Here is a 15,532-nt window from a genome sequence, read left to right as displayed (position 1 = left end):
AAAAAGTTTAAGATAATCTTGAGGGCTTCTGGTGTTTCGTTCTAGAAAAAGTTTAAAAGAATCTTGAGGGCTCCTGGTGTTTCATTTTCAAAAAAAAATCAAAAGAATCTTAAGAATTCCTGGTGTTTCGTTCTGGAAAGAACTTAAAAGAATCTTGAAGGCTTCTAGTGTTTCATTTTCGAAAAAACTTAAAAAAATCTTGAAGGTTCCTAGTGTGTTGTTTTCCAAAATGTGTAAAAGAATATTTAGGGAGTTCAAAAGGATCTTGAGAGCTTTTCGAGTTTTGTTTTTTAAAAAGTTTAAGATAATCTTGAAGACTCCTGATGTTTCGTCTTCAAAAAACTTTAAAAGAATCTTGAGGGCTTCTGGTGTTTCACTTCCAAAAATTCAAAAGAATCTTAAGAGTTCCTGGTGTTTCGTTTTCGAAAAAGTTTGAAAGGACCTTAAGGGCTCCTCATGTTTTTTTTTTTCGAAAAAGTTTCAAAGAAACTTCAGAACTCCTAGTGCTTCGTTTTCCAAAAAATTGAAAAGAATCTTTAAGTAGTTAAAAAGAATCTTGGGGGCTCCTTGTGTTTTGTTTTTGAAAAAGTTTAAGATAATAATAATAATAATAATCTTGAGGGCAAAGAAAAGTTTAAAAGAATCTTTAGGGCTCCTGGTGTTTCATTTTCAAAACAATTCAAAAGAATCTTAAGAATTCGCTGGTGTTTCGTTCTCGAAAGAACTTAAAAGAATCTTGAAGGCTTCTAGTGTTTCATTTTCGAAAAAACTTAAAAAAATCTTGAGGGTTTCTGGTGTTTCGTTCTAGAAAAAGTGTAAAAGAATCTTAAGAACTCCTGGTGTTTCGTTGTCAAAAGAACTTAAAAGAATCTTTAAGGCTCCTAGTGTTTCATTTTCGAAAAAGGTTAAAAGAATCTTGAGGGCTCCTAGTGTTTCGCTTTTGAAAAAGTTTCAAAGAACCCTTAGAGAGTTCAAAATTATCTTGAGGACTCCTCGCGTTTTGTTTTTGAAAAAGTATCAGATAATCTTGGGGGCTTCTGGTGTTTCGTTTAAAAAAAATTACAAGAATCTTGAGGGTTCCTGGTGTTTCATTTTCAAAAAATTCAAAATTTCGAAAAAGTTTGAAAGAATCTTGAAGACTGCTAGTGTTTCGTTTTCGAAAAAGTTTAAAGGAATCTTCGCTTTCGCAAAAATTTAAGAGAGTTGAGGGTTCCTCTTGTTTCATTCTAAAAAAGTTTGAAAAAACCTTGAGGGCTGGTAGGATTTTTGTGATATGAGTTTGATTTTTCAAATATTGTAATACAATGGTACAAATAGCACATTAGATGATATTATAATAAAAACGTAGTACCCGATTTTTTTGTGCTTTAATCGGACTAGTGAGATACATACAAACTGGACTGGAGTTTTTTTTTTTTTTTGTTATTTTTTACTATTAGAATTATCGTTTTAGTTTTCATAGGATGCATAGGTGTATTTCACTTTACTCATTTCAAAATTTACTTGTATCAATGACAACATGTCTAAACATACAAAAAGTATTACCGACACTTGATAAATTAATCCACCTTCGATTAAACGTTAAACCTTCACTTGACTCAAACTCGATAAGCTCGATTAAGCACTTAATTGAATAACCACCGCTCTGATTTTTCCCAACATTGTTATCCAAACAATGTTGAAATCCCAAGCACACAAACCCCATAAAAATTCAGTCCACCGAGCAACCTGAAACTGGTCCGAATGATCTTTCGCATAACGCACTCTGGAATAATTTCCTCGTTGACGTTTATTATCTCCCAAATTAATTACCCGCCATTCCTCAAGCCAGACATAACATCCATACTGGGTCACTAGATAATAGTCTCTCTGACATTTTGACTGCTGGGCATTTGGCACTGATTGATATACCAGTTTTCGCAAGTTTCATAACGATGTGCGATGAATACACCTTAAATACTTTTGATTTATCGCCATTTACACAATTGTTAATTCAATATCAACGTAAAGTCCACAATCAATCACGCCGGATCCGCTCGTTACGCAACAGAATTCTAGTCCAAGCAGGCGCTGACCTAGGCCAACTAATTAGCGACCGCGCCGGCTCGACTGGACCAAATCGGGCGGACCTGCTGGCGTGGAAAAATTCCTCGCGAACTGGCGCGTTTTCTTCAGGTTGGTATCGCCGTAATTAAAACACACTGTGCCAAAACTGCATTGAGCAACAGAATAAAGCACCGATCTCACTTTCACCCAATCAACTTCTGGTCTTACTCGCGCCTGTAATCTTCAGAACTCGTATATTATTATCGTGTTGTTGCAAATCCTGTAGATTTATGACGATACGTGGGTTCAGATTGAATTCTTGGGAAAAATCGGTTTGGGGTCTGGGTTGCATCATATGGAACACGATGCTTTTGTAGATGTTGGTCGGATTAATTGTGTGTCGTCATATTGCGTCGAACCGATTTTTTAAGGCAGTTTTCTGTGATGAAACCGCATTGTCTGTTGGGAAATTGTGACAATGGCAAGTGCAATGGATTTTGCAGATGGTTTTATAGAGTGACATACGATTGCGTCGTCTATTTCCCCTACTTACCATAACACGATAAATCAATTTTAGAGCACTCATATTTCATTCCAACATTTTTAAAATCACTACTAAAATTAGGTGCATTTGTCAAGTGTGCAAAAATATTCCCAACGGACACATAATAAAAACTATTCAAATTTTTCTATGTACAGGACACTGAAAAAAATATGAATCATGCAACATTATATAATAAAATAGAAATAGTCACGCAGTCTGTGTTATTATTATTAAACACATCCTAAACGGTGTCCTCGCCAAAAAATCGCTTACATAAACTCCATAACTGTATCACAGAGGCGTAATTACCAAATTTCCTACCTACATCCCGGCAACCACAACAATTATTTTTACGTGTCGCCTACTTGATTAAAAATTTCTTGCACAATCAAGCAATCATACCTTTCGCAACAAAAGCAAAAAACATACAGCCCCAAACGCAAAAAATCCGATAACACCAAACCATTGAATTACGTAATTAATAAAACAATGTCTGGCATTTACGCACCTATCATCTTCATGATCTTTTAATTATCGAGCCAGTAGGGGTAAAACCCATGACGTAATGTTTTTACTTTTTCATTATTATGTACCTACGTAGTGTTTTTTTACTATAGTGATCTAATTTGTAACTTTCACGTTCTGTGACAGCAATTTATTTTAGCGAGATGAGGTCATATTTTCTTAATCAGAACCATTTCCGCGTTGCTTTAAAAAATGACTTGGCAATAATTACTAACCCACTTCGAGTGGGTCATTCATGAGTGCTGAATTCAGACGGGGTTTGTGTGAAGTTTTCACTTTCTATGGAGGTGATTTAATAAATGCCTGTCTGAAAAATGAAACGTAAAAATTGAGTGAAATATAGACCGGTAGACGTGCATATAAGGAAAACCATTTAGTTGCGGGTTATTATTATTAATGGTTTAAGAATGTGTGAGGTAATTATAGTAATTGACGAATATGTGTTAAAACCGTGAGTTATGTGTGTTAGGGGAGAGTCGGGGAAACTGGTTGGATTTTTTGCGTTTTTTCCAAGTCGGTATTTAACTCAAAGTAATAAATAAATAAATAAATAAATAAATAAATAAATAAATAAATATTTAAATAAAAATCTAAAGGGCAAGAAAAAAATGAGTACTAAGTATATCGAAAAATTTTAGTTTCAAAAACGATGTATATTTGCGCAAGCAGATATTTTCAAAAATAAAATTCAAAATTATATAAAAAATTCAAATAAATGACTCTGAACTCTACGAAATTTTATTTTTTGTTGACCAATGACATTTACAGACACGTAAATGGAAAAAAAACAACAATAGAAAAACTGACGACTTAAAGGCACAAAATCTAAGGAATCTAAAAGATATAGAGCCAATTTATGGAAAATTTTAATTGAGATTAATTTTAATTGAGATTAAATTAATCGCGCATTTAATGAGGCATTGAGTCTAATTGGCGTAGAGTCGGTCACGTGGTACTTTAACACTGTGTTAAAAATTTAATCGCAGTCAGATATTTAATTGTGCTTCTATAAACCAGCCCTTAAACAATCTAAAAGGAATTAAAAATTTTTAAAATGTAACGAATCTAAAGCATCCCGAAATCTAAGAAAAGATCTACAGTTTCTTATGGATCTAAAAGATGTGAAAAACCTCACAAATCTAAGAATGTGATAGATTCCAAAGAATTAAAGAGAAGGTAAAGACCCTAAAATGTCTCAAAGATTGAAAGAATCTAGAGGATTTGAATTATCTAGGTATCTAGGTTAACTAAACTCTTCAGAGGATACAAACGATGCAGAAGGGTGCAAAGAACTTCAGGGATATAAGCGATATAAAAGATGTACAGGATCATAAAAGATATATAGGAAGTCACGGATCTAAAGAATCTGACGGAGATCAAAGATCTGAAGGACGTGAAAAATTTCAAATTGGTAAAGAATTTGAAGAATTTAAAGAATCTAAAATGTGTCGAAGATTTACGGGATCTAGATGATTTAGAGAGATGAATTATCTAGAATCTGAATCCAGAAGCATGCAAAGAACTTGAGAGATATAAACGATGTAAAAGTTTTAGAAGATCCTAAAAGATCTGTAGGATCTCAAAGAATCTAGAGGATCCCATGGATGTAAAGAATACGAAAGAGATCAACGATCCAAAGGAGTTGAAAGATTTAACATACCTAAAAAAAATTTGAAGAATGTAAAGGGTCTGAAATACCTCAAAGGTTTAAACGATCTAGAGGATTTAGAAAATCTGAATTATCTAAGAATGTTGGCCAGGCAAATTTTTTAGAAGACAAAGAGGAACCAAAAACTTGAAGAATCTAAACGATGTAAAACTCTACAAAATCTTTAAATATTTATCGTATTTCAGAGAAACAAAAGATATGTAGGACCTCACAGATCTAAAGTATGTGAGGGAGATCAAAAATCTAAAGGACATGAAAGACTTCAAACAGCTACAGAATCTGAAGGATTTAAAGAATCTAAAACATCTGAAAGATTTAAAGTATCTAGAGGATTCAGAGCACCTGAATTCTCTAACATTGTAGGTTAGCCAAACTTTTCATAGGATATAAAGAATCCAAAAGGATTCAAAAAACTTGAGGTATATAAACTATGTAAAGGCTCTACAGGATCCTCAAAGACTTGTACGATCTCAAGGATATAAACGAATTAGCGGATCTCATGGATCTAAAGACCATGAAGGAGATCAAAGATCCAAAGGATGTGACAAATTTCATACAGCTAAAAAATCTGAAGGATGTAAAAAATGAAATATCTCAAAGATTTAAACATTCTAGAGGATTTAGAACATCTGAATGATATAGCAATATAGCATCGTTCGGATCCTTCTGGATAGAAGGATCCGAACGATGTAAAGTCTCTACAGGATCTTTAAATATCTATAGGATCTCAGAGATCTGAAAGGTATGTTGGACTTCACGGATCTGAAGAATGTGAAAAACATCAAAGATCTAAAGGATATAAAAGATTTCAAAAAGTTAACGAATCTAAAGAATTTAAAGAATCTAAAATGTCTCTAGGATTTAAACGATCTAAAGGATTTAGAGCATTTAAATTATCTAAGAATGTAGGCTACCTAGACTCTTCAGAGGATATAGAAGATTCAGACGGATCCAAAGAACTTGAGAGATCTAAACGATCTATATGATCTCAGGGATATAAAAGACGCAGAGGACTTTACGGATTTAAAGAATATGAAGAAGAAAATCTGAAAAGAATGTTAAGAATCTAAAATATTTTAAAGTTTTAAAAGATTTAGTGGATTTAGAGGATTTACAGCGTCTTCAGAGGATATAAAGAATCTAGAAGGATGCAAAGAACTTGAGGGTATAAACATGAAAGAAGTAGAGGATCTCATGGATCTAACGAATATGAAGGAGATCAAAAATCCAAAAGATGTGAAATATTTCAAATAGCTAAAAAATCTGAAGAATGTGAAGAATCTGAAATATCTCAAAGATTTAGGCGATCTAGAGGATCTATAGCATCTGGATTATCTAGGTATTGAGGCTAGCTAAATCACTCAAAGGATACAGAGGATCCAGAAGGATCCAAAGAGCTTGAGGAATCCAAACGATCTATAAGATCTTAGGTATATAAAAGATGTGGAGGATTTTACGGATATAAAGAATATGAAGGAGAAAATCAAAAAATCGTAAAAAATCTAAAATATCTCAAAGATTTAAAGAATCTAGAGGATTTAGAGCATCTGAATTATTTAGGAATATCGGTTTGCCAAACTCTTCAGAGGATATAAAGAAGGATCTAAAGAACACGAAGGATCTAAACGTTATAAAGGCTCTACACGATTCGAAAATATCTGTAGGATATCCGGGATAGAAAATATGTGGATAATCTGACGGATCTCAAAGATCTAAAAGATGTAAAAGATTTCAAACAGTTAAAGAACCTGAATTGTCTAGGAATGCAGGTTAGCTAAACTTTTCAGAGGATATAGGGATCGAAAAATATGCAAAGATCTTGAAGATTCTAAAAAATGTACAGCATCTTCAGGATCCTAACAGATCTACAGGCTCTCAGGAATATAAAATATGTGGAGGACTTCACAGATCTAAAGAATGTCAAGGATTTCAAAGATCTAAAGGATATGAAAGATTTCAAATAACTAACGAATCTGAAAAATTTAAAGAATCTAAAATCTCTCAAATATTTAAACGATCTAGCGGATTTAGAGCACCTGAATTATCTTGCAATGTAGGTTAGCCAAACTCTCCAGAGGATATAAAGAACACAGAAGAATGTAAAGAGTCTGATATATGTCAAAGATTTAAACGATCTAGACGATTTAGAGCATCTGAATTATTTAGGAATATCGCTTTGCCAAACTCTTCAGAGGATATAAAGAAGATCTAAACGTTATAAAGGCTCTACAGGATTCGAAAATATCTATAGGATATCTGGGATAGAAAATATGTGGATAATTTCACGGATCTCAAAGATCTAAAAGATTTCAAATAGTTAAAGAACCTGAAGCATTTAAAGAATTTAAAATATCTCAAAGATTTAAAGAATGCAGAGGATTTAGAGCATCTGAATTATCTAGGAATGTAGGCTGGTTAAAATATTCAGATGATATAGAGGATCCAGAAGGATCCAAAAATCTGAAGGATCTAAACGATGTAAAACTCTACAAGATCTTTAAATATCTATAGGATCTCAGACATGTAAAAGATATGTAGGGCATTACGGATCTAAAGACTGTGAAAAAGATCAAAGATCTAAAGGATATGAAAGATTTCAAATAACTAACGAATCTGAAAGATTTAAAGAATCTAAAATCTCTCAAAGATTTAAACGATCTAGCGGATTTAGAGCATCTAAATTATCTTGCAATGTAGGTTAGCCAAACTCTCCAGAGGATATAAAGAACACAGAAGAATGTAAAGAGTCTGAAATATGTCAAACATTTAAACGATCTAAAGGATTTAGAGCATCTGAATTATCTAGGAATGGAGGCTAGCTGAATTCTTCAAAAGATATCCGGAAGGATTCAAAAACTTAAAAGATCTACGATGTAAAGGCTCTACAAGACCTCAGGGATCTAAATAATGCGGAGGATATCAAAGATTTCAAAACAGCTACAGAATCTGGAGAATTTAAAGAATCTAAAATTTCTCAAAGATTTAAACCGCCTAGAGGATTTAGAGCATCTGAATTATCAAAGAATGTAGACTAGCTAGACTCTTCATAGCATATAGAGGATCCAGAAGGCGCCAAAGAACTTGAGAGGTCTAAACGATCTATAGGATCTCAGGGATGTAAAGAATATGAAGGAGAAAATCTGAAGAACGTAAAGAATCTAAAATATCTCAAGGTTTTAGAAGATCTAGAGGATTTAGAGCATCTGAATTATCTAGAATATAGGTTTACAAAACTCTTCAGAGGATATAAAAAAGGATCTAAAGAACATGAGGGATCTAAACATTATGAAGGCTATGTAGGTTTCTAAAAGATCAATAGGATATCAGGGAGAATCGCACGGATCTAAAGATCCAAAGGATGTGAAAGATTTCAAACAGTTAAAGAAGATGAAGCATTTAAAGAATTAAAATGCCTCAAAGATTTAAAGGATCTAGAGGATTTAAAGCATCTGAATTATCTAGAAATATAGGTTAGCTGAACTCTTCAAAGAATATAGAGGATCCAGAAAAATTCAAAGACCATGAAGAATCTAAACGTAGAATGTAAAGCACCTACAAGATCCTCACAGATCTAAAAATGTCAAGGATTTTAAAGATCTAAAGGATTTGAAAGATTTCAACATTTAATGAGTCTGAAGAATCTAAAATTTCTCAAAGATTTAAAGGATCTAGAGGAACTAAAAGTGTAGGTTATCTGATGTTCTCAGAGGATATAGAAAATTCAGAAAAATCCAAAGATCTTGAAGAATCTAAACTATGTAAAAATCTACAGGACCCTAACTGATCTACAGGACCTCAGAATATTAAGAATCTCAGAGATCTAAACAATATGAAAGATTTCAATCAGTTAAAGAGTCTGAAGGATTTAAAGTATCTAAAATTTGTCACAGATGTAAAGTAGCTTAAGGATTTAAAATATCTGAATTATCTAGAAATGTAGGTTAGCTATACTCTTTAGAGGCAGAGGATATAGAATCTAGAAGGATCTAGAGTTTAAAGAATCTAAACGATGTAAAAACTCTACAGGATTTTAAAATATCTACAGGACCTCAGGGATATAAAAGATGTGGAGGACCTCATGTATCTAAAGAATGTGAAGGCTTTCAAAGATCTGAAGGATGTGAAGGATTTAAATAATCTAATAAGTTTAGAAGATGTAAAGGGTATAAGAAAAGTAGAAAAATTTTGTCAGCATTTTACCGTATTTACGAATCGGTGCAGTACTAGATTATCTTTTTAATATTATTGCCAATAGTGGCAGAAAACTACATTCTGTACTCTAAAAATTGTGAAATGCTAAGAAAACCTAAGACAAAATACACAAGAAAAAAGTAAAGAAGAAACACTGAAAATGGAAATCGCCCTTTTTAAGCAACTTTCATAAATAAACTTTCACGGTGACGTTGCTAGAGGGGATCAATAGAAAAAATTCATCATCCTGTGTAACCATTCACTCAGTGTTGCCAAAACTGAACAAAAATTATGTAATAGATTCTAAGATACAGGCTAAAATTTGTTTTTAATTTCTCCTTTTTACAATATAGTCACAGTACATATTTTTTTTTAATTTCAACCAAAATTTTGTGATTTCATCAAGATTTTGGAAGGGATCAACAGATTTGCTTTACCTTTATAGTATGTGCAAAATTTCAAAGCATAAAATTAAAAATATGAAACGTCCAGAAAACAAAATTACCTCGAAAATTACCCATTCGTCAAACGCGGTAAACAAAAGTGAATGTAGGAAGAATTTATTAACTAGATAAAGAAAAGTGAACAAGAAATTGAAGAAACCCAATTCAATCAAAAAATAATCTCAAGTAAATCTCAGTTGCTGAAACTTAGTCTTAAAATCATTTCGCTACAAACAGTGTCGCGGTTCTTGCGAAACTTTCAGAATTCGGCAAATTGTTCGTCCAGAAATAATTAAATGATACACTCAGCATGCCCACAATTTTTAATAACTAACATAGTTAGTGGTGCAAGTCGAGCATTTTTTGTAATATGACAAGAATAGTGTGAAATTTATTACCATAAAAATTGACCAGTTATTTATTGAAATCATGACTATAAAATTCCAGGTGAGATATTGTGCTATGATCAAAATGTGATAAAATGTTTAAAGAAATTTTTTAACTTTCAAATCAACAGGAAAAACTAATGTTTCCTTGTAGGAACATTATTTTTACGAGGTCGTAGTTTTACCATAACAATTAGTTAAGGAATATGTGAAATAATTAGTGGAAGAGGAAGCGTGTAGTTTGTTCTACATTTTATTAGTTGTTTTAATTATTTTTATGCATACAGTGTTATCAAAAATGTTAATTGTGTATTGCAATGTAATTAATTATTCAAAGAAATTAAAAATGAAAATAAACTAAATTCGTTTTTTTCACATCTGCATAGCTGTTCTAACCAAGTCTCTGATCACAAACATTCACCGCAATCTTCCGGCTTCCGCACCAAAATGTCAATCCCGTAGACAAAATTCATTAAGAACAAAATCGAAGAAGTATTAGCGAAACTGTAGTAATCGCTAACCAAATATTGACACTGTTACGCAAGCACCACGCAACGCCCATTTTCCATACAATAAACACCGGAACTTTCTTCGCCATTTCACCACAAAGCACCGCCGATTATCTCCAAAACCTAACCAGAACACGCCCCTTATCACTCCAAAAAGCGAAAACTGGGTTAACGACAAACCGACCACCAGTTCGTGCACCAACGCATCATCGAAGTCTCCACCGGAAATAAACAAACGTCGCTAACGAAAAAAATAAACACTCTCGACGGTTAATCAAGATAACGTTCATTCAAACTCTATGTCTTTCCGATCGCTCATGGTGATGAGATAATATCGCCAAACAAAAAACTGTTTAAGTGCACGAAACCTCTACATCAACACTGGACTTTCTTTCGGGTAACTCTCATTGACGAGAAAGTGTGGCCCAAAATCGAAGATTGGTATACTTGTGACCCTTTTGGGTATGGCGGCTGAAGTATATTGCATAACCAAATTAAGAGATTCTTCTGAATATATATAGGAAGTAGTAAAACGTGCTGTTAGTAGAACAATGAGATAAAACGTGACCGGAGTACGCTTTCTCGTTGCAGGTACCATTTAGGTGTTTCCATTTCCTTCAAGAGATGAGATTCTGAGTCAAGGTTGGAGGATTACCGAGAAAAGCTGGTTTTCCTCGATGGAAATAGTTGCGGAGTCAATATCGCAACAGGTGGTTATTGAGAACTTGAAGCGTGCTTATTGGGTAACTGGTTGAGTGTCACAGGGGAGAGTAGGGTAAGAGAAGGAAGAAAAATTTTATCATATGGTGGTTTCATTGAATGACGTTTCCAAATATAGGTAACAACGAAAGGATCCTTGACTATGTTCTTAATTTATTAATCCCTAATGACTAAGAATATGGTGGTTCAAAAAATACATAACAATTGTAGATTTAGAAATAGAGGAATTCCATAAATCAGTTGTGTATGTAGCAACTTTAGGGATGTAAAATTAAAAATTTCTTAGATTGATGATAATTAAGGAAAAGTAACTACGCGAAAAGATCATACAGATGATTTTTAATAAAAATTATCCGATAGTGCAAATTAATTCAGTCAAAATGTGATTTTTATTAGTCATTCACCGTCTTTGTGTATAGTTGGTTGCATACCACTCAATATTCTGTTATGTATTGATTTGAACTACAGTCGACATTTAGAACACTTGTTCTACTTTAATAGGGTTATAAAGATTTCTAAAAGTATTTAATAAATTTTTACGTAAGATATATCCCGTCTGAAAATCATATGATGTGATGAGCGTTCGTTCTGTAGTACCATATTAGTTAAAAAAAATACTTCATCTCTTTATACAATAATAAATTATAAAATTTTTTCTAAACTAACTACCGTCTTTTAAAATCATGTAATGATCCAAAATTTGCTACTAAAACACCAAAAGAATAGTAACAAACTCGGTCAGACAGCCATGGATTTTTGAAAGTTTCAAATTGACGTAAATCTGACAAGACAAAAATTTTCAAAAATTTATAGCGGTTTTTGAACGTGTTATTGAGATCAAGGGTTTATCTTTTGGCTTTCTTTTTTACTTAATACATCCAGTTTACTTTTAACATCACGATTACTCAAGAACATGTTTCACCTAGCAATTTCTCGTACAAAAATAAAGATTTTGCAATTAAGCTCCGCCCCTCGGCTTACGACAAATAAAAAAAAATCATCAGAATTGAGACCGGGCGGGTGGGTGGGGCTTATATTTTGCCCGTTTTTCTTAACATATGTAGCCACCTTTTCACAACAAAACACTTACAACATGTTTAAAATGCTAAATTTTTGTAGGTATATATGGATTTTGCAATTACGCTCCGCCCCTCGGTCTGACAACGAATTAAATTTCATCATTATTGAGGTCAGGGCAGGTATGGGTGGGCTTAATTTCGTTATATTTTTCATTCGTTGCCAGACCGAAAGGCGAAGCGTAACTGCAAAATTTCTATTTCCTTACAAAAATTTACCATTTTATACATGTTTTAATTTTGTTGTGAAAAGATGATTATGTATATTAAGAAAGAAAAGGTAAAATATAAGCCCCACCCACCCGCCCTATCTCAATTGTGATGATCTTTTTAATTCGTCGTGAGCCAAGAGGGCGGAGCTTAATTGCAAAATCCTTATTTCTCTACCAGAAATTACCATGCAAGACATGTTTTTGAGTATCGTGTTGTTCAAACTGTGTATATTACGACGGGTGGGGTTTATGTTTTGTCTTTCTTTAATAATACATATAGTTTATTTTCAACATCACGGTTGCTCAAGAACATGTTTCATATGGCGATTCTCGTACAAAAATAAGGATTTTGCATTAAGCTCCGCCCCCCGGTTTACGACGAGTAGAAAAAATCATTACGATTGAGATAGGGCGGGTGGGCGGGGCTTAGATTTTGCCCTTTTTTTCTTAATTTATGTCATCTTTTAATTACAAGAAACTTAAAACATAATCGTGTTGTAAGTTTTTGTTGTGAAAAGATGAGTAGGTACGCATGTTAATAAAAAAGGTAAAATATGTAGATAATAATGAGTTTTTCAATAGAAAAATAAATTGAAATTAATTTTTAATATTTTTATTTTTTACAACGCTTACCGATTGCGTAACAATTTTGTATTTCGGCAAATAGTAGTTACTATTATATGAATTATACTAATAAAACATGGGTATGCAACCAATTATACACGAAATACAACCACGTGTCAGGAAATTCCTTATTCAGACTTCACTCTTTTGTTTTTCACGTCATACAAAAGTTTTTGGATATTTTTACTTAAGGGGGAACGCTAGACGAAAGACAAGTTTGAATTGGGCGCCATTTGTTCCCTTAAACGCAACCAGCAATTCTTCTTTTAATCTACCTGACGCGCTGGGATAGACGACTACCCGACGTGGGTCATAAAAGCGTCGTAAGTCGATAATGCAGAATAATGATAATTTATGACAGGCGGCCCACAACATACCTTCAGCACAGAATAATCATTTCTCGTATTCTTTTGACATATTAATTTTAATATTCGAGATAATTATTATATTATTCAAACACAATTTACATACTGTAGAGCAAACAAGGCTTATCAAGCCCGTCTATTAGTTTATTCCCCTAAATGTATTATTAATACCGTTTTCAAATTACACCAAAATTGAAAAATCGAAAACTTAATAATTGAATAATTGAAACATTTTAAATGAAAAAAATCGGTAAACCGAAAAATTGAAAAATCTATAAATGGAGAAACTGAACAATCTAAAAATTAAACAATTTAAAAATCGAAGAATCGGAAAACCAAAAAATCTAAACCGAGAACTTCAAAAATCGAATAATCGAGAAATCAAAACATCAAGGAAAACAAAAAAATTAACGGAAAATCTAGAACTTAAAAATTGAAAAATTAAAATACCTATCGAAAAATTGCAAAACCAAGAAATCGAAACATCAAAAAATGGAAAAATTGAAGAACCGAAACATTGCAAAATCTCAGAACTGAAATACTGAAAAACTGAAAAATGGAAGGAAAATTGAAAAATCGAAAAAGTGAAAAAATTCAAAACTGAAATCTTGAAAAACTGAAAAATAGAAAGAAAATTGAAGAATCCGAAAAGTGAAAAAATCCAAAACTGAAACATTGAAAAATCCAGAAATCGAAAAATTGAAAAATCACAATTGAAGAAAGAATTGAAAAATCAAGAAATAGAGAAATGGGAAAATAAAAAAATCAGTTAATCGAAAAATTGAAAAATCGAAAAATTTAGAAACGTCAAAAATTGAAAACTGAAAAATAAAAAAATTTAAAAATCGTAAAACTGAAATATCGTAAAGTTAATAAATTGAAAAACTGAAAATTTTTGAAAAAAAAATCGTATCAAAAACTAAAAATTCAAAAAATCGAGAAATTGAACAATCAAAAAATCAAAACATTGAAATCCCAGTAAGTTGATAAATAGGAAAATTTAAAAAACAAAAATTTTAAAAATCCAAGAATTGAACAACAAAAAAATCTAAGCCTGAAAACTCAGAAAATTGAATGATCGAGAACAAAAAATCTAAAATTTAAAAATTCGACAAATTGAAAAATCATGGAACTGAAAAATCGAAAAGTCGAGATAGTGAGAAATCAAAACTTTAAAAACTGAAAAATTAAAATATCGAAAAATTTAAAAACCGAGAAAACACAATATCAAAAATTTGAAAAATTGAAGAAACGAAATATTGCAAAATTCCAAAGCTGAAATATTGAGAAACCTAAAAATGGAAGGAAAATTAAAGAATCGAAACAGTGAAAAAATCCCAAATTGAAACATTGAAAAATTGAGAAATGGGAAAATCAAAAAAATAGATCGATCGGAAACGTGACGACTGCATGCCTATTACGTTTTTTTTTCACATTAGATTTCAAAGCATTCGATTTTGTAATTCCTGATTAAATCAATAAAATAAATTTGCGCATTCATTAAATTTTTTGAGCCACCCTGTATATCCGAATCCAAAAAATACAAGAAGAGACTCATCATATTTGGTAAACTTTAAATAGGATTATACGGCAAACTTTTGAGTTGACGTCATCAATTTTTTGGAGGGGATAAGCAAATATATTTTGACTGAAAATTTATTATGCTCTTTATAACCTTAAAACATTTGCAAGATTTCAAAGCATTGGGTTTTGTAGTTCCTGATTAAATCAATAAAATAAATTTACGCATTCATTAATTTTTGGGGTCATCCTGTATATGCAAATCCAAAAAACATGAATGGAATGATAAATCACAAGAAGAGACTCATCATATTTTATACAATTTAGATAGGATTTATTCAGCAAAATTTTGAGGTGACGTCATCAATTTTTTAGAGGGGATAAGTAAATATTGTGATTAAAACGGTCCTGGTTTAATAACAAAAAAATAATGTTCGTTTATAAAACGAGCTTAGACAAAGTATTCGTAAAAAAAATATTTCTTAAAAAAATTTACGTATGCTGGTCCCGACTGCGATTGTGGTTTAAATATTTTTTAGAAAATACTGTCATGGATGTAGAAACATTTGTGACAGCCAAAGAGGTTTTTTTGAGAAAATTGTCTTTGAATTTAGACCAAATTGAAATAGACACTAGGCAACAGGCACATTTAGGCAAAAAAAAGAGAAATTAGGGTTACGGCTTCAAATTTTGGACGTATT

The sequence above is a fragment of the Zophobas morio genome, unplaced genomic scaffold (genome assembly GCF_036711695.1).
Source record: "Zophobas morio isolate AGI-343-1 ecotype UQ-CSIRO unplaced genomic scaffold, CSIRO_AGI_Zmor_V1 ptg000007l, whole genome shotgun sequence".
Classification (NCBI taxonomy): Eukaryota; Metazoa; Arthropoda; class Insecta; order Coleoptera; family Tenebrionidae; genus Zophobas; species Zophobas morio.
Note: the sequence above shows the minus strand (reverse complement) of the source record.